The sequence below is a fragment of the Temnothorax longispinosus genome, chromosome 11 (assembly GCF_030848805.1).
Source record: "Temnothorax longispinosus isolate EJ_2023e chromosome 11, Tlon_JGU_v1, whole genome shotgun sequence".
NCBI classification, from domain to species: Eukaryota; Metazoa; Arthropoda; class Insecta; order Hymenoptera; family Formicidae; genus Temnothorax; species Temnothorax longispinosus.
In genome coordinates, this window is record NC_092368.1 from 16,126,537 (window position 1) to 16,151,173 (window position 24,637).

A 24,637-nucleotide genomic window follows, 5' to 3' on the forward strand; every position below is an offset into this window, starting at 1 on the left:
TATATCACAGCGCCACAAAGCGTCTCCTCGAACAGTTTTAGACGATAATTGTGCTAATAGCGTGCTCCCCGAATGCACCCTACATGTACAGTTGTAAGTAAACTAATGAGTTATGGGGTGCATTCGGGGAGACGCTATTAACGCTATAAACGCAAACGCTATGAACTTCGTTCGAAGAGCCAATAGCGCGACAGCGATAGCAAGCTGCCCGAACGCAGCTTAAGCGCCAATAGTATTTCGTGCCTCACCTCGAAAATAATAGCGAAAATAGCGCGAGTGATGACGTCACGCTGCCTTTACAGTGACGTCATCATCGTATATCACAGCGCCACAAAGCGTCTCCTCGAACAGTTTTGGACGATAATTGTGCTAATAGCGTGCTCCCCGAATGCACCCATGGTCTCAAGAAACAACGCGCGAGGCTATGCAGAAAGTAAAGTCTGGAAAAATGACTTTGCGTCGAGTTATTGATTGCTAAAAGGTTTCAGGGACTGGCATTGCATTTAATAAAAAATGCATCCATCCACCTGTTGAAAGTCCATATACATAGTCCGCCTTTATTTCAACAACTTAAGTAATGTCTTAAGTAATATCTTAAGTAATGTTTATGTATTGTCCTTAAGACGGTTTTAAATATAAGCTCTGACTATATGAATACCGACCGAAGACTGGATTCAGTGCAATAAACGTGAAGATAGTGTCATGAGAACTGTGCTAATAGAAGGGGTAAAAAAAGATCATTTACTTCTGAATTCTGTGTTAAATAAATTATTTTTGTCTAATGTAAGTAATTTATTTTAAAGAATTTGTTGATTTATTTTTATTTCTTTTGGACCTAAACTAATGATCCGCTTTGCCCCCAATTTTGGGGCGAATCGGATAATTCTCTTCTTTTCATTTTTTTTCCTTGAGGGGAAGTAGGGAGGAGTGAGAGGAAGAGAGGAGAAAAGAGAGCAGGGAAAGAGGAGGAGAGGAAGAGGGACAAGAGCTCTTGGAAGGTAGCTGAGAGATTAAGAAAATATATGGGAAGTGGGGAGTGGGGGTCGATGAAGATCTGGCGAAAATTTTTAGTGAGAGAATGTGTTTATATTTGTTTATGAAGAGTTTTATCAATGGTTACACTATTTATGAAGAGTTTTATTAATGTTTGCACTGTTTGGAAGCAAGTTGCAAACACTTAGTTAACTCTCTGCTGACAAAACATTTTATAAATACTTAAAAATCTATAATGGAAACGTTTGAGACTATGTTATTAAACGCCACTTAAACACTTTATAAGAAACGCTTTGAAATCATTTACGTTTCTAAACCATATAGACGGCATTCGATGGAATCAGTTTATCTTATTTAAAATACGACGAACGATAGTATAAGAACGATAAATAAATCACGGAACTGCACAACGTGTATTAGTTATATCGTGGAGTCCACTTTTATAGTAAGGTGTGGCACATTTTTGGATTGATATAATGTTAATGTAATCTTATTTTATCTTTATTTTTGAAGACTGATAGTAATTAAATAAACACAAAACATAAGCACACGAACGAGAAAAAAAAGACAAAAAAAGGTATTAGCCGTGGGTTTGTCCAGACATTGCAAGCAGGTGGTTGTACAATTTTGATTTAAAGTCCGGTAAAGAAGACGCGTAGCGTATGTCCGGAGGTATGCCATTCCACAGTTCCGCGGCAGAGCTACAAAAGGAACGCTTGTAGAACTCTGTGCGACACTGCGGGAGAATCAAGTAGGTGCCAAGCGGAGCCTTTATTTTATGCGTGACTCTGTCGTGTTTGAACGCGAAGTTAGAGTAAATGACCTCGGGTCTTTTCTTCGCTAGCACCGAAAAAGTTAGGCTTCCCACAAAGTACAAACGTCGAAAACTGATTTTAAGCCAACCAAGTCTGACGAAGTAAGGCGTTATATGTTTGTTCCACTTGGCCTGGAAAATAAAACGGACGACTATTGTAGGCCCTCTGCAAGCGGAGATTTTGTTCGCCCGTGATGTTAGTTAGGATCGTGCAGCCATAGTCAAGAATAGGTACAATCAGGGCCGAGACCAGCATGATGCGAAGAGGAAGCGGTAGGAGATGTTTGCAAAGTTTTAGTTGGTACAAAGTTTTAGTTGGCCGAGTTAACTCTCGTTATTGTTTTCGAGATCTGCCTTTCGCACGACAGCGAACAGGTTAATGTAACACCCAGATATTCAACTGAGTCCGAAAATGGAATTATGGAGTCATTTACATAGATGGATGGTAACGCGTCACTCTCCAGACTACTAATATATCGCAGCGTCCCCACAATAATCGCTAGATTAGAATGAAAATAAATGACGTTTTGACGAAGGATGATAAATGATATCTTATAATATCTTTCTTATAATATATAATACTTATGATGTTATATAAATCTCGGTCGAATTGGCAAGGACGCCCATCGGATTGTAAGGAGATACAGACCTGGGCGATGGAAAAAGTATACAAAATTCACACCAAAATATTATTATTAGGCTACCAAAATCTAGCCTGACCGAAAATGACATCTTCTCTAATTAATTGTAATATTTATATCTAATATTAATCTCATAAAATCAGAAGACAAAACATTTCACTTTTGAATAATTTTCTGGGATAAATTATTTATTTTATATATGTTTTAGATCACACTAATAATAATCTTTATTGCTAATGTACAAAATTAATAAGCATTATATAAAAGACGTAAGGAAAAGTGAAAGAGAGAATTGACAGAGAGAGAAGAGAGAGAGAGAGAGAGAGAGAGAGAGAGAGAGAGAGAGAGAGAGAGAGAGAGCGGTGGCAGAAGAGGGAGGATAAAGATAGAGAAGGAGGGAAAATGATAGAAGGAGAAGAAAAAAGAAAGCAACGGGGTGGCGGAGGGGCAGCGTCGGGGGGGGAGGGAGGGGCGTTAGAATGTACGTTGCAAATGGCCAGGTCATGGAGGGTGTTGTATTAAGTAAAAGGTTTGGGTAAATTCCTTGCAAAAACGCCTTTTGTAACCCACAAACGGCGAAATAAACATATCTATATCTAACATATCTATCGTGGTTCTCTTTTTTTAATATTTACCATTTTTTTGTTCGAAGTTGAATCGGTATCTAAAAAATAATTCCGTAATTTTTATGCCGCGGAGGCAATTACGATCGCTATTATATTCATATAAAAGTTACTTCTATTTAAAATAAATGTATTCTTATTTGGAAAGTATATAGTAAAACATAATTAATTTGTCGTTTTTCGAACACGGACTAGATTGTCGGAATTATAAGGTTCGAGAAGAAGGTGCAGAGACACAACAGATAACAAACAACAAACAATTTATTCTAATAAGTAATTACAGAAAGGTGGATCTTAGGGTTGGTTGGCACGAGACACAATTTGGACACAAAATGAGCCGGCACGTGATAGTATTGTAGCAGGTATTAACGCGAGAGACGCGATCGTAAAGTTCCAACGTGGATTTGTGGGATTCGGCGCGCCGGCCTCGCAGGCGTGTTTACGTCTTATACATATACCTCTTCGTGCGTCTTATGGACTAAGGGGCGGTCTCAAGTAAGTATCTAGCTCCCGGTGCTAGGATTCTGCCTGCGGATCGGCCAAAATTGATGTGCGTAACAATGGCGCAATGATGCACTGTATGTTTGAATAAATGTTATAAATAATATGAATAAATTTTTTAAAAACATTTTTCGAGTTGATATGAGACAACGAGTACAACGATTATAACATGTTTTTCTAATTGTTTATAATAATTTTTAAATAAACAATTTGTTAATAAATAAGTAAACATGAGAGAATGCGTTGAAAACGGCTTTGCAATATGGTTCAATAATAATGCGAAAAATTACGTAAATTTTAATAAAAAATGATTATTTTAGTGTAAAACAAGCGTTATCCGACCTATGCGCAATATTAGATAACTTTGCGCGTCAATAAAAAAATCAGCGTTTGTCGTACGAAAAAAATACAAGGATCCTTTTTTGTTGCAAATTTCGTCCACAACAAGATGCATACGATAAAATTCGTCTCAAATAAATTCTAAGGTCTGAAAACAGCGAAAAACTAAGAGTAGTCCAAAAAAATCAAAATTTTTTTTTTACATAGCTACAAACTAAAGAAAAAGGGTCTAAAAAATCGGTTACACCCTGAAAAGTATTCTTTGTAGTTCTCAGATAATGTGTGATTTTTTGGGAATTTTTAATTCCATTTTAAATGACTGAAAAAAATCACCGACGCAACATAAAAAAAACGATGAAATCGAGGGTTTTCGAGATCCGAGTTTCGGACTTTGACGGCGCGTGCAAGCTAAACGACTGACTTGACGATAAATGTTGTTCAGATCATTATTGTAGATAATTTTACGCTCTACAAAAAAGGTATGTATAGTTAGTTACCCTATCTTGCTTAGTTTTCGAGATATTTGAGAAAAAATAAAAAAAATCGCGTTTTTTGTTGATAATATTGTTAATAACTTTTTAATGCGCATTAATTATGCGAAGCAAAATTACTCCCACTTACAGTACCTTAAATCAAAGCGATTCATGGTGGTTGCAACCTGAAAAGAGTGATTGGAAGGTTACCCCCCTAAATTAGTCTAATATGACTGGCCTATATGTTTGCGCAATTGTAAAAATTGTACTCTCCACATCGCACGTCAGTTTTTTTTCTTTCTTGTGTCCTTCAAGTAAGGACCTATAATGATTCAAAGTAATACGAAAAGTAATCGCTTATCAATGTAATTTCTCAGTTATTTTGTGTATTTTGTTTTAAAAAACATAGAATGGCAAAGGCGATTTTGGTAAATTTCGGATATATTATTCAGTATATTTTTCTAAAAGTTTTAAGCCTAAAAACGTGCGTGGTGTTTTTTCCAAGTTGACCCCTTTTTTTCCGTGTATCGCGCGGAGGTTGCGCCCGATCGGACACTATTATAATAAACTCCCCTTCCTCCTCTCTTCCTCTCCCACCCTTCTTCCTTTCTCCCCTCCACATCTCCTCCCTTCCCTTCCTTCCTCTCCCCTTTATCTTTCCCTTTCTCCTCTCCCCTATATCCCTCCTGCCTCTTCTCCCCTTTCCTCTTCCTTTCCCCTCCCTTTCTCCCTTCCTTCAAGATGGAGATTACATAAGCTATCTTGTCAAGTTTATTCTTCCTGTGACCTGCGATTGAGGAGACCTTTTCCTGATTTACATCTTCTTGTAAAAATTTCAACTTTTTATTTAGAGAGCGAAGCGGCCGTCGACGGAATCTCCTCTCGCCCCCATCCTCGACTCTCTGCATACCGCGGCGCGAGGATACCGTGCGGGTGACGGGGCACCCGGGGAGGAGCGTTGTCGTGCAAGAGTAGAGGATGCCCATCCATTTGACGCAAGCGCGTTGGGAGCCGGTCGGTGGTGAGGGTGTGAGAGTCTGCGAGGAACGTCGTCAGTCGTCAGTCACCCGCCGTCGTTGAGAGCTTCATGTAGTGCAACAACGCGCTACGTCACTGTCACCCGCGAAGCGGCTCTTTCGTGACGGCCGTCACCACCCGACGGCCGTCGCATAGCTCACGACATTGAATCCCTTGGAGGAATCCGGACGAGAGCGATGAGATGCCTGATCCCGAGCTGCCAGAGCGGAGAGCCGCCGTGCAATTCGCCGTCGCGCGTCGGAAGGATCGAAACGGAGCCCGACACGCTCCTTCGATTCTCTTCGCTGCACCGTCTTTTAAGGATCTCGGTACATCGGTAGTCGGTATTTGGCAACCAGTGTGCACCAGTTCAGGAAGTTGGAAAGTTCTTCGGAAAAAAATAGACGGAGAGTTGCATTTAAATTGATGTGAATCGTGTAATTTATTTCGTCCTAAATAATTTTTGAAGATCGCTTATGCAATCAGCGCCGAGTTTGAATTGAATCTTTTGAGTCTGTGTTTATTATTTTCGACTTGTTTTTGGCTGTTAAGAGAGAGCGAGAGCTTGTGTGGTGGCTCTAACGCACAGAGTCTCGATGACTCGACGGACTCTCGTTTATAATATCCGCCCTAGTACTTCTGCAGCTAACTGTCTATACCGGCGGTATCGAAACCGACGCGACTACCTGGCCGCACCTTCGCGGATTGGAGTTGGCGGATCCGGTCGATGGAGACTCAAGGGACTCGCTGAATCAACACCTGAAGATCGGGCCCAACCTGCTACCGGCGCTGACGGACGTATTCCTGAGATGGCGTCGACACCGTTTCGTCTTTGCCACTAATATGGAGAAGATGTATTGGCAGATCGACGTCCATCCTCAAGATGTGGATTTTCAAAGGATTCTCTGGCGGTCCGATCCCAAGGAGCCAATCATAGAGTATTGCCTCACTACCGTAACATACGGCTTGGCGAGTTCTCCATTTCAAGCGATTCGTACTATGCTCCAGCTCGCCGACGACGAGAGTAGTCGGTTTCCTCTGGGTGCGCTCGTTCTTCGACGGGACCGTTATATGGACGACGTTATCTCCGGGACAGAGACTCTCGCTGCTGCCTTAGAGATTCGAAGACAGCTGGAGCAGATCTGCACGGCGGGCGGCTTCCCGCTGAGAAAGTTGTCGGCCAACGATGCGGCACTCCCGGAAGACGTGCCGGTAGAGGATCGGCTGTTGAAGAAGCACCGAGGATGGCAACCTGGCGAGAGCCATCTGACCTTGGGCCTGCGATAGCATCCGCATGACGATCAATTCGCGTATACGACTCATTTGATCCGGACGGAGTCGTTCACTAAGCAAACAGTCCTCTCGCTGACAGCGAGACTGTTCGATCTTCTAGGGTGGTTCGCTCTTCACACGAAAATCCTCTTTCAGGCCACGTGGTTGTTGACCGATTAAAGTCAGAAAATACTTTTTTATTAAGAAATCTGTGTGACAGAATAAGTTGATGTTTTAGTGCCAAAGTGTACGGGCAATTTCTGCGGGATCTTATGGCCTTCGCAATATTACTCGGAGGTACCGGGATATAAGGCAAAATGTCCAATGTATCGCAATATCATTACATTTTGCCTTATATCCCGGTAACTCCGAGAATGTGCGACGATAATAGTAAAGATGGGGAGTGAAGAGGATAAGTAGAAGCAAGGAGTATTAGATGCAAGGAGAAAGGAAGAGAGCAGATTAAGAGTGAAAATAAATGAAGATAAATCACTGGAGACAAGGGTAAGAGAAAGAGAGGAGAAAGGCTGCCGGCTGAAAATCCACGGATTTACCGACGCTTCCGAGCGGGCTTACGCAGTCATCTACTTGCAGACCGAAGACGAAAGCGGAAGAGTAGAGGTAAGGATGGTGGCCGCCAAAACTAAACTCGCTCCTTTACAGGTGACGTTGTGTTATACGATGTTAAAGAGGAAAAAATCGTTTTTTGTAAAATTCGCCATTTTTTAAAATTAATAATAAAATTTATAAAAATTCTGTTAAAAATTACGAAATTTTTAAGACCTCTTGGAGCATGGCAAGATTTTTTTCGAAAAGTTATACCTAATTAAAGTTTTTGTAATAATCTGAATTCAACATTACTCGGACTAAAATAGTCAAAATGCCGTTAGTAGCAGATTAATATTATATATCTTGATATATATTATGTTGTTACGAAATAAGAAAACACATTTTTCGGTGTCATATTTTATTAGCCATAACGAATTTTTGGTGTTAAGTTTTATAACTAATTCTATTTAATTAAGCTATAGTACTTGATATCTTCTGAAAGGAAATATATTTTAGCGATAACTTTTCCGTTGCCTTCGAATAATGCACTGAAGATTTGTTGAAAGTTTCCGAGCTAACTATATATATGTAGATTTTCAATGACGTGTCAACACGACATAAACATAATAATTATTGCTTGCATACTAATTGTAAGAAAAGTAAAATAGGCTTTTCTAAAGTATATAGTATGGATTTGGTATGGATTTTACGTCGCTTTGTTTTGCCGCCAGGAAAGGAAAAGTGACGCAAAGACAAATTTTCAAATTGAAAAATGCCGGGGTAAACTCGACACTTTGCCTGATCGACACAATTAGATCTGGAACTTATTTTTTATTGTCTGAAACTAAATATACATTTGTTTATCGTGTATTTAGAAAGTACAAAAATTTGGAATTAAGTAAAACAATCATTGGAAATAATGAGAACAAAAATTGTTAAACATTTAATTATTTTCATCTAAACTCATGTCTGAAAAACAATTTATGCAAGTAAATTCGCGATTACACGTGCGCACACATTTGTCATGGGCCATATGCTGCATTACAAGCATCGTTTATTATTGGGAACTAATAAAACAGCGTGTCGACTTAGCCCCGAACGTCGTATTTTATTTTTGTTACTCCAAAAATATAAAAATTTTGAAAATATGCAAAAATTATTATCGGATTCGTATAAAGCATCGAATTTCCCATCAAAATTACTTACCGGTAGATTCGCAAGAGTAAAGCTCGATGAAAGAGTAGACATTTTCGAGAGATCAGAAAAATTACTTTTTACTATCAAAAACGCTTATGTCGCGTTAAAAATTACACTATAACTTAGAATGTTACCAAATTCCGTTGATAATACTGGCACATAAAGACGCATTTACAGTAGGAAAGGCAAGTTTCTACGATAGATTTAAATTGGCAAAAAGCCTAGTGTCAAGCCCCGTTGTCGGCTTAGCCCCGGTCTCCCCTAATATCACGATATGCAATAAAAATCAAATGTAGCATGATTTTTTTTTAACTCATTGCAATAGGAGAAACCTGAAAAAATTAACGAATGAAGTACAGTATTTATAGGAAAGTCAATTAGAGATAGAATAATATTAAAGTTTTTTATTCGAATAAACCATACTATAATTTTTTATTCAAAACAAGCCATATATTAAACTTTTTATAGAACATAATAAACACGCATATAACATGATGTATTTAACTTAATGAATACAAACCAAATTTATTATGTTACAGCATGCATATAAGCACTTTTGCTCGCAAACATAGAATTTTTATCCATTTCATGCAATGTTACAGACATTTTTTTAAATTTAAAAGTAATGAAACGTGTAATTATTTTTTGGTTTAAATTATGACAATTTGGAATTGTAAAGTTAATCGTATTACACAAATTAATAAAAAAAAATTTTAAATTTATGGATTTGGAACAAACTTGTATGTAGTAACTCTGGAAAATCTTTTTCATCTTTACAATAAAAGAAAATGTTGGCTCATTCATAAAAAATAATGTTTCTTCCTTAAAACATCTAGCTCTTGTCAATTCACTATGTGAACATGCAATAAAATCAGTACTCCCTGTAGCGTTAATACAAGTATCACATACTTTTTCTTTAGTTTTAATTTTATACAATATATAACCGCCTAAATAATATATAGTATTTAAAGCCATATTATCAAGAACAATATTATCACAATTAGTATTCAGTATTAAAATAGTTAAAGAAATTTTGTACAATAATAGCTTTCCTAAACCAATCGTTAATAAACACATCGCCAAGCGTCTAAACATTCTCAAAACACGCAACAATACACATAACACCTCGATTGACCATAATGCAACCTTCGATTTAAAAAACTGCATACCTTTACCTTATATCAAAAAGTTGAGTGATAGCATTTGTCGCACGTTAAAAGAACTCCACATTACCACCTTATTTACAGTCCCTAAAAAACTCGATTGCCTAATAAGACGAGGTAAGGATAGAATTGACGACCTTAAAAAAACCGACATAGTATACAAGATAAGCGTTTTAAATCAATAAAATTTGGCCAGTTGGGTCGCTCGCAATATCTCTGTTAATATTATCACAAATATCAGTCTCATTTATTTGTACTATTTGATTGCTAACAAGTTCATTTTCGTCGATCGGACGCGTGCGATTCTTGTTTGACATTAGTTCTAAAAACTGTGAAGAGAACTCCCTGTCATCATTGTCATAACTACTGTGTCCAATATGCTTCATATATTGCGAAACTGTAATTAATTTGAGATCATTTTTGAACTGGACTGCATTTGATATCACGTTTTTAGAACGAATAATAGAAAATACATTTTCCAAACAATCTTGCATAAATCGCGACGTGAAAACGAACTCGAAGCCCTCATTATCAAGTAAGTAATTAGTTAATTGTATAACGGACATGGTAGAAATTATAACACCTGTTTGAAATGGTTTCCATGACCCTGATTTGCCGACCTCCATTCCTGTAACTACTTGAATAACTTCTCTTAAAAATTGCATTGTTTCTTCAAATTTTTCTACATTAAGTTTCCCCATCTAAGGCTAGTTTTGGTGTTCTTGCGCTCATAATCGTAAACCATTTAGAAATGAACTGTATAAACCAAGCAGTTGTTTTAAGAGTTGGATCATTTGTATCTTTAGCATGAAATTGTAGAGCAGAACCTACATTATGGTTCAATACATTAGTACCATTGCTCACTTTCATTTTTTGAAAATGATTATTAGGATCTAATAATTTTCTTTGCAATTTTGGAGTTATTAATAAACCAAAACCTAATTTTTCTTGCGCTGTGCATAATTTATGTAAATGAGAAACTCTTACTTCATTTGTTAGTAAAGCATATTTATCTACTATTTCCTTTGGAATTTTAAACAATTCATTTCTTATAAAACCTGCTTTTAAATTTTTGAATGTATGTGCTACGTCATGAAAAAAAATAAAGAGAGCGATTTTTGTCAACAGGATGTACGCAAGAGTTTATGATCCTAGAATGTCGTGAAATTTTTATACCAAACGTTTTCCATAATGCCATATTTGCGGATCCCATATCTGAAGTAATACTATGAACACGTAATCCTATTTTTTCTGCTTTTTCTATAATATCACACACAATAGGTTTTAATTTTGTACCATCCACTGAGTCACTGGTATAATAATAGGCGACAACTTGCTTCCATCGACATGAAATGCCTCCTAACATTATAACTAAAGCATGATTAGCGATATGCTTATCACCCGAACAATTTTGTAAAGTAGCAGTACCTAAGTACGTATTTTTTGATAGATCTAATACATGACTAGGTGTCATGCTCATTTCATCTAGCACTAGCATGAAATGATTATCTAAACTATTTTTGAAGGAAGAAACTTTAATACTTAAAATGCAAACCTTAATTTTAGTGCTTTTTGTATAGTATTATTGCACCATTTTGGAACTTTGATAAATTCGCCAGATAACAGTTTTAGTTGCGTATCGCTAAACATATTCTTTACCTTTGTTGCAAGTGTATGGGAAGAACCTTTTCGTTGTTGTAAATATTGCGATTTGCATTGAGAAGTTTTTCTTTTGCATGTTTATGTAAGCGATTAATTTTTGTTAAAAATTTACGCATTCCCTGGCGGAAAAAATTTCTATGAATAACTACAAAATTTAACTAGAAATAGAAATTTGTACATTTTTTTTGAAATATTTAATTTTTTGTAGAAATAGTTATTTTTCTGTAGAAATATCTACAAAATAGTACCACAAATTACAATGTTTTCAAATCAAGAAATTATTGCAAGTAGTATTTTATGAAAAACTACAATTTTGTAAAAAATAGTACAAAAATCTACAAATTTTAAAAATTTAAGAAAAAACAAAATCTTAAAAAATTAAAACATCTGCTTACTTGTAGAATACTACAATTATTTATAAATGACTATACAAAAATCTACCACAATTTACGTATCGTAAAACTATGCAACTTAGAATCTAATTCAGTTTTTAGTTTCTCATAAAATACTACAACTGCGTACAAATACTAACAAATACCGATTTGTTTGTACAGCTCAAAAATTTATTACAGTTATGGCTAATTAAAATTTGTAATTTTTAGTTAAATGTTACAAGTTTTTACACAAATCTTTCAAAATTCATCTATTATTGATAACTTCTTAATTCGCAGAAGTCAAAATACTTATGTTTTTATTTTCGTATAGTCTGTTGTAAAGTCCAATAGAAAAATACATAAATGTACAATTTTTTACCTATATAAATTTCTGATTCGTGAATGGTTGTAATTTTGCATACAATACTACAAGATTCTACAGAAAACGACACAATCCTTAAGCCTTTTACAACTCGTGAATTCATGAAAATCTACATAAATTTGCTTTTTTTAGATGTTTAAGATTTTTAAGATACTACAATTTTACATGGAAATTAACAAACCTTCAACTAAACCTTCAACCTTCCCATGGAAAGTAAAAATTAATATGTCAATTAAAAAAATTAAGTATCTTATGCAAAATTAGAAAAAAAGGAAAACTTAAAATAACATGTAAGCAATGAGAAGTGCCGTGTTTGGTCGAAGCGGATCTTGATGCTTAATAATATTTCACAATATCAATTTTATTATTAAATACATGTTTCAGTTTTTTAAATTGGCACTGCGTGCCAATATGGACTTTGTTGGACTTAAAACGCAATTGTGTAAACTGAAACTAAAAACAATATGTTTTATATTAATTTGATATTGTCAAGTAAAATAATATACTATTAGAAGAATATTTATAACAGTTATACAAATTCATATGGATAGATCCATTATAGAGTATATATTCATATATGATTATCTTTAACCTTATAAATATACTTTTACATGATCACACATGATAATATACTAGTATATAAAACCATATATGACTATATAAAGTTATATTTAAAGAGCTTAGCCATATAATATTGTTCAAGATTATATTTCCATTTCTTAGGTATTCGTATATCCGATTCAAAATTTTATTACTCTTTTTAAACTGAATTTTTCTTAAGTTTTTTTGAAAAATTATATATTTACGCTGGTTATGACACATGTAGACTATGTATAACACTACATCAAATTAAGAAGTAGTGAACCACGTAAGACGGTTGGTTCATGATCCAGAGGTCCCGAGGTCTCGAGTTCGAATCCCATCAAGGTAAGTGTGTTTTTCAAGTACGAGAAAATATTTATAATCATAGGTTGCATCTTAAGAAACAAATCCACTTTTAAAAAAGGCGTGTTAACTGAATGGATTTCGTTTGTATCGAAAAATTGAAGCCTCTTTTCCGCGATGCCGATTGGTTATCTCGATTGATTGCCGCGCCGTAGCTTGCTTCATCCCGTGAGGGACTGTCATCGCGGAGTGTGGCGAGTTTCGTGCGTGTAGTGCGTCGTGTGTGTCATGATGTGACAGCTCGCGTCGTGTCGCGAGGTTAATCGTCCCGCGTCGTGTCGCGATTATTATATAATAGCATAATGTTAAAGCTAAATAGCGCGCGCGAAGCGCGCGTCTGTAGTGTCTAGTGTAGTTAAAAAGTAGTAATAAAATTTTAAAATAAATATAATCGTTTTTTATGTCGGGTGAATTTCCTCATTAGAGAGTGTTTTAATTTTCCCACTCGGCATGTTATGTTGCTGAAATATTGAAATATTCGGAAATAGTACAGAAATATTTCGTTAACATTTCATTTGTAACTATGCATCTGAAATATTTCAGAAATGTACCTGCATCTTGTTTTTTATAATATTGCATTAACAATATTTCTCAAATCTTTCAGAAAGTTGTTTACAATATTTGTAAGTGTCTGTAATATTGCAAAAAAATGTAGCAGATGCAATATTTCAGAAATATTTTTGAAACATTATAAAAGTAGGGTTGTGTGGGGTGATGTGCAACATGGGGTGATATGCAACGTTTCCAATTCCTGGTCTGCATGTCGACATTTGACAGAACCGCATACTGCCATCTATTTGTGTCAATAGTACCTTGTTTTAGATAAATAACTCGCGAGATGGCACGCACGTACCCTGGTTTGCTGTACGAAAAGCGAGTTAAATTTTTCGAGCTCAATGTAATTTTCGCTTTTCACATTTATAGTGATTTCGTGAATTGGTTTTAGGTCATCTTATAGGTAAATATTTTTATATTGTTAGTTTTTTAAGTACTTTTGATAATCCACAGCGATTTTGTGATTTTCTTACGTTGTGTTGGTGTCACGCCAGTCCGCGCAAAATAGCATACGTGTTTGGGGTTATATGCAACACTTTTTTTGGGGTGATGTGCAACACTCATTTTTCGCTAGTTTATCGCTATTTTACGATTGAACATGTGTATATAAAAAAAAAATAATAATAATAATCGCAACAATTCAATTTACTGTAACACTTGCGACATTCCTTATCATTTGAAATGTGTCGACATGCAAGGTCGCAACTATTTTACTTGTGACAACTGCGATTCAGATGATGAAAAATAAAGTTTTTTGCATTTTTCCTTTCATTATTCGATTAATTTGTATTTAAGAAGCCCAAATTTAACATTTAAGTCGATTGATGTCGATATTCATGCATTTTTTACTTTAATTTTACCTGTGTTGCACATCACCTCAAAAAAATTTGAAAATGCTAAAACAGACGTTTTTGAAAACTCGAAAAATTTTTAGGAAAAATTTAAAATTTTGAAAATCTAATCACGCAGAGAATTGTAGTATTTTCCTTTCTCTACATTATACAGCCATGATATATTCAAGAATTTGATTTTTGGATATGTTTTCCGAGCAACGCGTGAACGTGTTGCACATCACCCCACATAACCCTAATATTACGTTTGCATTGCACAAATAATATTTCTGTAACATATCAAACGTAACATTGCATTTAAAATATTTCTGAAAAATTTCTGAAAGATTGCGTAGGTAATGAAAAATTGAATTGCAGGCAGTGAATTTCTACAATATTGCAGAAGAAATATTGCAGATGTAATGGTTTAGAAACATTTCTGATACATGATAAAACTATTATTTACATTTAAATTGCACGCGTTATATTTTTGAATGTTTCACATACAACATTGCATTTGTAATATTTCCGAAAAGTTACTGACAGACTTTAGAACTTATAAAAAATTAAATTTATTATTATATAATTATTACATTTTATTGCATTTTTTTTTTTATAATATTAAGAATTTTCTGATATTCCAAATTTTGTCATATGGCATTTTTAATATAAAATATAAAATACTTAATAATATTTAATATAAATTAATATTCGACGTTGACTGGCAAAAAAGATTTATTCGTATATCTGTATTGTTAATATTGTTATGCGATAGCTTTATGGTCACCAAAATAAGCAAGTATAAGAAAGAAAGAAGCGTCAGAGTCAGAGGATCACCACTACCCTGTTCGATCATCGATGTCAAGCAACAAGGCGCCGGTATACTACTTGGATGGGTGACCGGCTGAGAGAGCGGATTTCTTTGGACAAATGCGCGGCGGCTATACGCACATGGCTTAATATATTTTTTTTGTTCCGGCAACAAAATATTTCATTTTTTACATATCAACACATAGTTTTTACGTCAATAACAAAATTTTGTTTGCTAATACAAAACATTTTTCTCAGTGTAAAATGTATTAGAAATATCTCTGAAGTGTTTCTGCAGTATTTCGTAGATATATTTCAGAAATATTTTAGTAATATTACCGAAATATTGCCGAAATCTTTCAGCAAAGTTGCATTTGAAATAATTGTGCCGATTGAAACATTGCAGAAATGTTGCAGAAACGGTCGTGAAATATTTCTGAAATATTGATGAAAGGTGTAATATTTCAAATGGAATTTTGCAGAAATGTTTCTGAAATATTACATGCCGAGTGGGTTAGTATTTCCTTGTAGTCTACTGTACTCAAATAAATATAGAAATGTGTAGACTATCAGTATTAGTTGTAGTTTGGCGTAGTTTTACCGAAAAATTTATAGATCAAGATGCACTAAAAAAATACAAAAATTTACAAAAGTGTTCCAATTCTAGCATTTTCATGTAGGATTTTATAGTACTTCTTAAATTCATGTAGAATTTAACAGATTCTGGCAATTATATTTTATAGTTTTTTGTAGTACACTTTTATTTTTTTTTTAAATTTTGTAGAAATATTTGCGCCAGGGTTTCTTTTATTGTTTTGTCTTTTTGTAAACAATTAGTGCACGAATTTAAAATTTTATTTAATTGCACGGATTTTCCATTTTCTGCTTCGCTACTTTCAATATTTATAATTTCGTTCACATCTTCATACTCCATTGGTTCATGTTCATTATTTTGGGTCGAATTTTCTTCAATATGCACCGTCTCGCTTTGCACAAAGTCTTCCGTTGATTGATCTTTATTTTCATATTCATTATTTTGGGTCGAATTTTCTTCAATATGCACCGTCTCACTTTGCACAAAGTCTTCCGTTGATTGATCTTTATTTTCAATTTCGTTAATTATTAGCTCTTTTTTGGAACTGAAAACAAAGTATTAACATTACATGATTGGAACATATAATTGAATTATGTCCGTACAGAAAAAACTTTACTTTTGTTTATTTAATTTTTTTTTTATATCCCTTAATCTTTGCTGTTAAATAATAATTATTTATATCTATTTCTACACAAAATCTACCACTTTAATAAATGCACAAGTTAATATTTATAATAGATACTGCTATTAATTTCTATAAAACTAATAGAAATAGAAATACAAAAAATTAAGAGTTTTAAACCAACATAGATGAAAAAATTACCTGTTTCACCAAATAAAGTAAGTATGGCATTCATTTTTAATTTCAAGCTGCCATATGCTCTATGTTTTTCCCACATTTCAGGAGCAAAATGAACCTATAAATCATAAAAATAATGTAACAATCGGGAACTCACTCTTCGTCTCTTTCTAACTGTCCCCTTTAGAAAGAGACAAAGAGTGAGTCCGAAACGCATCCAATTTTGGAGACCAGGCATTAATGACGCCGTACAACAATTATTAATAAGTTTAAATTTATATTACTACCTGACATAGTGTTGAATGTTTTGTTGGGATCCAATTCGTACGATTCACGTTGTGAATCCATATTGCACATCTTTGTGTATTTTTTAATGGGAAATAACACATTTTGTAACCTGATTTCCAGGAATTTGAGCATCCTTGCGCCGCACAACTAGGCATTTTATCTACAACACAGTTTTTAAAATTATTTTTCCAAACTATTTGTAAGTATAAGTTTTAGGTTAAGGTTTTTTTGTATAAGTTTTAGATTACAGTTTGTGAATTTAATATTATAATAATAAATAATTACTAAATACATTTTATTAATAAGTATCGCTTAATCATGTACAGTTAAACAGATGTAAAATAACCCTTTGTTATATTTTAATTATTTTTATTACTTACTGTAACGTGAATTTTACTCGCTTACGAAATAGTCATACTTTTGCATAGCGAACGATCGAGGTAATTTTGTTCTTCAACTATCGTACTTGAAAATTGTAGCATAGCCGGGCAAAGCGGATCACGATCACTTATATTATAGCTTTGTCTCACTCCCCCTTGTATAGCTTTGTCTCACTCCCACTAACGTCTTCCCCATCAATGGCGGAACCAATCAGAAGTCAGACCGGGGTGTCCTAACTCTTACTAGAGGAACTCACGTGACTACGTTTGACGTTCTATCTGTGGAGGGGACAATAGCGTCAAACAGCCAGCGTCCATGCTTGTTTGAGCGTCTGCGGAGTCTGACGTGTATCCGTATATTGGTTATTGACTGAAATGAGCGTCGAGCGTTAAAGCTAAACATATAGCGTTTTTCTTTGGCAGAACTGGTGCGCACTCAGTGCACTTGGCTGTGATTGGTCAATTTCTTAAAGCTTAGGGCTTAAAACATCTATTGTAGACTGAGACTTAGGCTGCATCCCCATGGAAAGAGAAATAGCGAAACAAAATTAAAACGAAATTACTTTGATTGGCTAATCTCCAGGTGGAGGCTTTCAAGATGAGATGTTAGCCAATCAAAGGAATTCCGTTTTAATTCCGTTCCGCTATTTCTTTCTTTATGGGGATGCACTCTTAAGGTGAGATTTCATGGGCAGTGAAATGCTGCAGCAGCGAGCAGGAGTTTAGTAATTTCCTAGAAATTTTCTAGGAAATTACTAAACTTTCATAGAAATTACTAAACTCTCCTAGAAATTACTTACAATTAGTAATGTCTAGGAAATTACTAAACTGCTGCTCGCTGCTGCTGCATTTTACTACCCATTAAGGCCTGTGTCCACGATGCTAGAAAAGTCCAACTTACACTGACCAATCAAAAACAGGTATCTCTGTGACGCATCTCTGATTATAGGTCTCTACTGCCCATGAAATCTCACCTTTAAAGGTGGAAGCACATAAAATTGCAGGAGCAGAGAGAAACCTGAGAGCGGCCATCCCGCTTCGGGGGACGTCCTAATCTGCCCTCTGAGAAAGTGGACGTCAACTACGGCGTTACGCTAGGTAACGATCAGAGAGATCTTGGGTAACGATACATGGGTTCGTATCCGTGCTATGGTTCGTGTCCGAACTACTCAGATGGAGGGGATGTGCTGGTCGCGCAAGCCCCTCCTCTGTCAGTGTACGCTCGGCACTCGGCAAGCTTCGCGCGGGAAGAGAAGGGCAGACATACGATCTGCTGTTTCCTTCTCTCTTGAGCTGTTAGAGGCCACGCATTTCGGGTATCGCCTCTCATGTCTCGCCGAGTGCCGAGTCTCGAGTTGGCAAATCGACGATGCGCTATGTTACATTTATGTTTATATTTACGAGTTTAATTGTTATATTTATAAATATTGCAATTATATTTACAAAAAAATTGCAAATTAATAAATAAATTTTATTAAACATAAAATCGCGTATGATCATGTACTTCCGTAGTTTTTGTACCGTTAAAATTAAACATAAAATTAATTAATTAAATAAATATTTATAAACATAAAAACTAAAATTCGTAAATGTAATGTATAGAAATTCCCGTTCTGGCCAATATGCTTTTTTATCTAGAAAAAAAGTCATATTAAAAACATTAACTTTGGGATAATATTTAAATTTAATATTTAAATGCATAATAATAGTAAAATATTAACTATCAAGAAAAAAAGGTAGTTTATAGTGTTCTTTTTACTCTTATTAAATTTGCCAAATCACGAGCACCAAAAGAGGGATATTGGATTAAAATAAAAACAATTTATTATACAAATAATGCACACGGTTAATGTTTCGACTATAGTTAGTCTTCTTCGGAACGGATTATTACGAAAGAAGAAGATAAATATCAAGAAACATAATAATTAATGTTTATTTAACATACTAAAACATTAAACATTAGTCTAGACTAAAACATTAAACAATCACCTAACAATATAAACAAAATAAACAAATAATCTAATTGAATCACAAATATAAAAACGCCGGAATAATCGAATGAAACCATGGCAAGATTATTTATATTGAGAAGTGGTAAAATCTCTTCCGTCAGGAAGAGAATGTAAAAAATTATTAACGGGGGTATTTTGATTTAAAAGATTTTTAAAATATATAACTTGCAGGAATTTTTTATAGTGAAACAAAGAAAGTGAATAACGTTAAACTTTGCATGTTCACTTCACCTTATTTTAAAATTTTATTTTTATTTTTTAAGTAACAAAAATGCTTTTCCTTTCTATTATATTATAGGTATTCTGGTCACTAGAAGGTATAAATGACAGACGGTGTAAATAATTCTAGCTGTTCTACAGGTATTTAAAACGCAAAAAGCTAAAATTTTTTTATTCAGAAGAAGTATATGTGGCTATCGTCTGAACTAAAACTAAACCAATATTTCCATTCTAGGCAGCCTTTTTATCAAAAATATTATTAATCAATATTAAATAAACAATTTACGGTCTGAACTTGTATTTTATAGTAGCCTAATAATATTTTTTATATACTATATTTACATATTTTTTTCAACCTTAATAAACTACGCGCCGACTAACTTGTCAGACTTATAACACAGCTCCTATTGGAGTAGTAAAATCTCCTCATTCCCCTCTAATTAAATCGATTTAAATAATAGTAAAAAATTTACTACTCCAACACAGGAGCTGTGTTGTAAGTCTGACAAGTTATGTCGGCGCGCAGTTTATTAAGGTTGGAAAAAATATACGTGTAGTACACAAAAAATATTATTAGGCTATTAAGATCCAAGCTCGGACCGCCGTAAACGGCTTATTTAATATTGATTGATTGTATAACGGTCACATAAAACGGGGGGTCTTATTTCTCTTATATTATTAAAAATATTATAACTTTTTTTAAAATTTTGTTAGTATTTTATTAAAAGAAAAAAACTAATGAACGTATAATGTTTATTCTAGTTCAGACAATAACCACATTGCACTTATTCTGAATAAGAAAATTTTTTGTTTTTGGGTTTCTGATACCTATAGAACAGCCAGAATCATTTACTCCGTCTGTCATTTACACCTTCTAGTGATCATGCAGGATATAACATAGAAAAAAATAGCATTTTTTTTACTTAAAAAATAAAAATAAATTCTTAAAATAAGGTTAAATAAGAACATGCAAAGTTTAACAATATTCGCTTTCTTAGTTCCGCTATAAAAAATTCCCATTTATGAAAAATACTTATTTTTAAGATCTTTCAAACCAGAATACGCCCTTAATTTATTGTTTGTTATTAATATATTGTTATTAATTATATACATATAAGTATTAGAAAGCATATGGTATAAAATAATTTCAATATTCAAATTATTGTAATAATAATAAATTATTTACATTTTCTTCTGTGTGTGTATGCGTGATGTTATTGACAATAGTTTTTTTGCACGTTTACATTTCTTTTACAGATTTTTTATACGCTTAATTTTCACAAGTGTGATGTCAAATACAGACAAGATTTTTGTTTATCTGTTATAAGCGTTATTTCGAATGCAAGATTTTAATAATCAAACGTTTTTAATAATCAAACATTTTCAAACTGCAAACGAGGGACAAGCAATATCATCTACACAGCATGTAGCCTTAAAATACTATGATCTTTTCTAGCAGCACTAGCGTATAATTTGTCCGCCGACATTACAAATTTCTTCTGCAGCAACACATAAAATGTTAAACAGTTTCCTCGAATGGTTGTAACAACGTCTGTATGTCCTTGCATTATTAATTTGTTAAGGTATTGTTCACATTCTCATTCTAAAATAATAATCCTATTAAAAAATGTTTATTCTTTTTTAAAGAAAATGCTGTCTCAAATGTTATTCTTTCAAAAAATTTTGACAGACTTGGAAGAAAGAGTTAATTTATATATAGAGACAGAAATTTATCTTAACTTTTAAAATATATTTTAAATTTCTTTAATGCATATAATGCGCGTGTGAGTATGAAAGTGCAATTTGTTTTTCTAAATATGATAAATATTATTTTTTAAAAGCTTAAGGGGATCCTAAAGTGAAGGCTGAACTTCCTCGACGTCGATAATGTCAACATTTCAAATTCTGTTTTCTTGTCATATATCTATATCTGTCCTTGTCTAACGAGAGGCATCTGTCTTTGTTCGATTACTGCGCCATCTTTTGCCACACGCAATATTGCTTATCCTGTCAACCTGAATGTGCTTTTGCACATATAAAAGTTATATAAAGTAATCTTTTTTTCTAGGTTTTCAATCTTAGATCTAATTGCACGATATTGTTCTTAAATGTTGTCCCTAGGTCATGCCGGTCTAATTTTGTGGATATTTATCGTGGAATTTTTGTACAAAGCAAATATTGTCGTCACGTATACCAAAAATTAACAAAAATATTAATTTTTTTTCGTTTTCGATATAAATTTGACCACCATGACCTAGATTTTGATGCGTACTTTAATTCTAGACAAGAATTTTGCATTTCTATAAAGTCAATTAAAAGATTAGTGCTAAGAAAAAAAGCCGGTATTACAGACGGCTTTTAGGATCCCCTTAATGACAATAATAATCAACGGCAAGAGGTTTGTGTGTGATAAAAAATTTACAACATAAAAATACACAAATTTATATAATTAAATGTAAAATATGTCCGTTTAATTAATAATATTCACGATGTTTAGAAATACAAATTGGATTTTCATATTCACACGCGTGTGGCCGGGGCGTATTAAAAAAAGAGGTGTGGCCTCGGGGGGTTAATGATGCAAAAGCATGCAGACGTTGTTATAATCGTTCAAGAAAACTGTTCAATATTTTATGTGATTGTTGCAGAAGAAATTCGTAATGTCGGCGAATAAATTATACGCTAGTGCTTCTAGAGAAAATCGTAGTATTTTAAGACTACATGTTGTGGATCATATTGCTGATCACTCGTTTGCAGATTGAAAATGTTAAACGTAATCTTGCATTTGAAGTCACGCTTATAACAGATAAATAAAAATCTTGTCTGTATTTCACATCACACTTGTGAAAGTTAAGCGTGTAATAAATCTGCAAAAAAAATGTAAATGTGCAAAAAAACTTGTCAATAATATCACACACACACGCACACACAGTAGAAAATGTAAATAATTGATTTCTTTATTATTACATTTGAATATTGAAATTATTTTGTACCATATGCTTCTTCACACTTATATGTATGTAATTAATAACAATATGTTAATGACAAATAATAAATTACAATGGCGTATTCTAGTTTGAAAGATCTTAAGGACGTTCTCCGAAAAATCGATTTTCTCTAGATTTTTTTTAAAACTGTGAATATACATTAATTTAGGTGTGCTTTATGCGTGGTATAAATTTCAGTACCTCTTACGATATTAAAAATCGAGATATTGAGCTTCAAAGTTTCAACTTTTAACATGGAATTCCTATTCCGAGCTATTGTAATATAGACATAATAAATTGTGAAAAAAGTTTTCTCTAAATGTTTTTGAAAAACTAGTATATAATCCATAAAAATAGAAATAATATGCGATAAGTGTCAATAACCTTGCAGTACGCGTTTTCGAGAAATACTAGTGTAAAGTACGCGATTTGATGAATTTTTCGCTCGGTTCAGGAATGACAGAAGAGGAGAGGCGTCAGTTATTACTTGGCAACGCCGCATGAGTTCTCACGCGTGAAGTTAACTTCTTATTTTTTAGTTGTTATATGTAATATTTTGTATATAAACAATGAAGGGTCAAAGCACATAACATGGCGTAGCGATATACGACGGTCGTAGTACTCGACCTGACAGATCAGGATACGCCAAAGTTTGTGCGTTACTTACGTCCACGACTACGACTGTCATATGTGCTTTGGCCCTAACTTTAGTAAAATAAATTTTTCTTTTTAGGCATGAATACAAGTTGTTAGTTGAGCACGACTGGTGCCGGGGAAAGTCTTTAAAAATAGGTATTTTTTAAGAATTTTTAATTAGGTGAACGAAGAAAGCGAATAACGTTAAACTTTGCATGTTCTTTTAATCTTATTTTAAGAATATATTTTTATTTTTTAAGTAAGAAAAATATTCTTATCTATGTTATATCTTGATCACTAAAAGACGTAAATAAGAGATGAAGTAAATGATTCTAGCTGTTCTAAATATCAGAAATGTAAAAACCAAAAACTTTGTTATTCAAAATAAGTGATGGCTATCGTCTGAACTAGAATAAACATTGTTTATTAGTTTTTTTTTAAATAAAATACTAATAAAATTTTGAAAAAAGTTATAATATTTTGGTAAATGTTTACAATTAGGGCCTGACCTCCTATGACCTTGACATATGTTGTCAAGGTCACCCTCCTGAGTGACCTTCAGAAGGTTTTAGTCGGGGGTCGCTTCTTATTAAAAAGTTATAAACAAAAAAGTTTCGAAAATATAGCAGTTATTTTAAGTATTAAGAGGCATAAACGACTAATATTACGTTTTTCTTTAAAGCAGAGAATACTTTATTTCGCGAGAAAGTCGCTGCTTTACCAAAACACAACATTTAAAGCAGTAAATTGTTGATAAATTGAAGTCTTTTTGTTAAAGCAGAGAATACTTACATGGGTTAGATGACGCGCTTTAAACAGTTGAATACTTTTAAAGCGCGTCATCTAACCCATGTGGCAACTCGCATATTAAAGGCCTTCACACATAAAATCGCGTAAGAACGTAAAACGTAAGCGTAAGAAAATCGACCAATCCCAATCAAGTATTGTGCTGTCCGTAACCACAGTAGGGGGAAATACTTGATTGGGATTGATCGATTTTCTTACGCCTACGTTTTACGTCCTTACGACATTTTATGTGTGAAGGCCTTAACTTTCCACGCATGAAAAGTTCACGCATACACTTTCCACGCGAACCGAGGTTCACCCACACCCCCCCTGCTTTCGGGGGAGGTGCGGTAGCCCCGAAATAGTTCACGCATACACTTTTTACGCGAACCGAGGTTCACCCACACCCCCCCCCTGCTTTCGGGGGAAGTGCGGTAGCTCCGAAATGGTTTACGCATGGGTTAGTTGACGCGCTTTAAACAATTAAATACTGTTAAAGCGCGTCATCTAACCTATGTAGATTAGTGACGCGCTTTAAACAGTTAAATACTTGTAAAGCGCGTCATCTAAACTACGTATTTTCCAAACTTTTTTTGTTAATAACTTTTTAACGAATAACGAGCGACGGCTAAAACCTTCTAAAAGTCACTCGGGGTCATGACCTTGACAACATATATCAAGGTCATTGAAATCGGTGAGGTCGCCAAACCTTTTTTTGTTAATAACTTTTTAATAAAAAGCGACCCCGACTAAAACCTTCTGAAGGTCACTCAGGAGGGTGACCTTGACAACATA

The 24,637-nt window shown here is 34.1% G+C and overlaps 1 protein-coding gene across 2 annotated transcripts in view; it reads left to right on the forward strand.

Moving 5' to 3' along the window:
* Positions 1-5,442: 5,442 nt before the first annotated feature.
* LOC139822329 (uncharacterized) overlaps positions 5,443-24,637 on the forward strand; it is a 28,050-nt gene continuing 8,855 nt past the window's right edge. Inside the window, exons 1-2 of one of the 2 annotated variants that reach the window (XM_071793949.1) lie at positions 5,443-6,970; positions 7,065-7,294. The gene's annotated coding sequence lies outside the window, so the exon portion shown is untranslated. Of the gene's footprint in view, positions 7,295-24,637 lie in introns of both variants that reach the window. The other variant, XM_071793947.1, reaches the window with a different exon arrangement.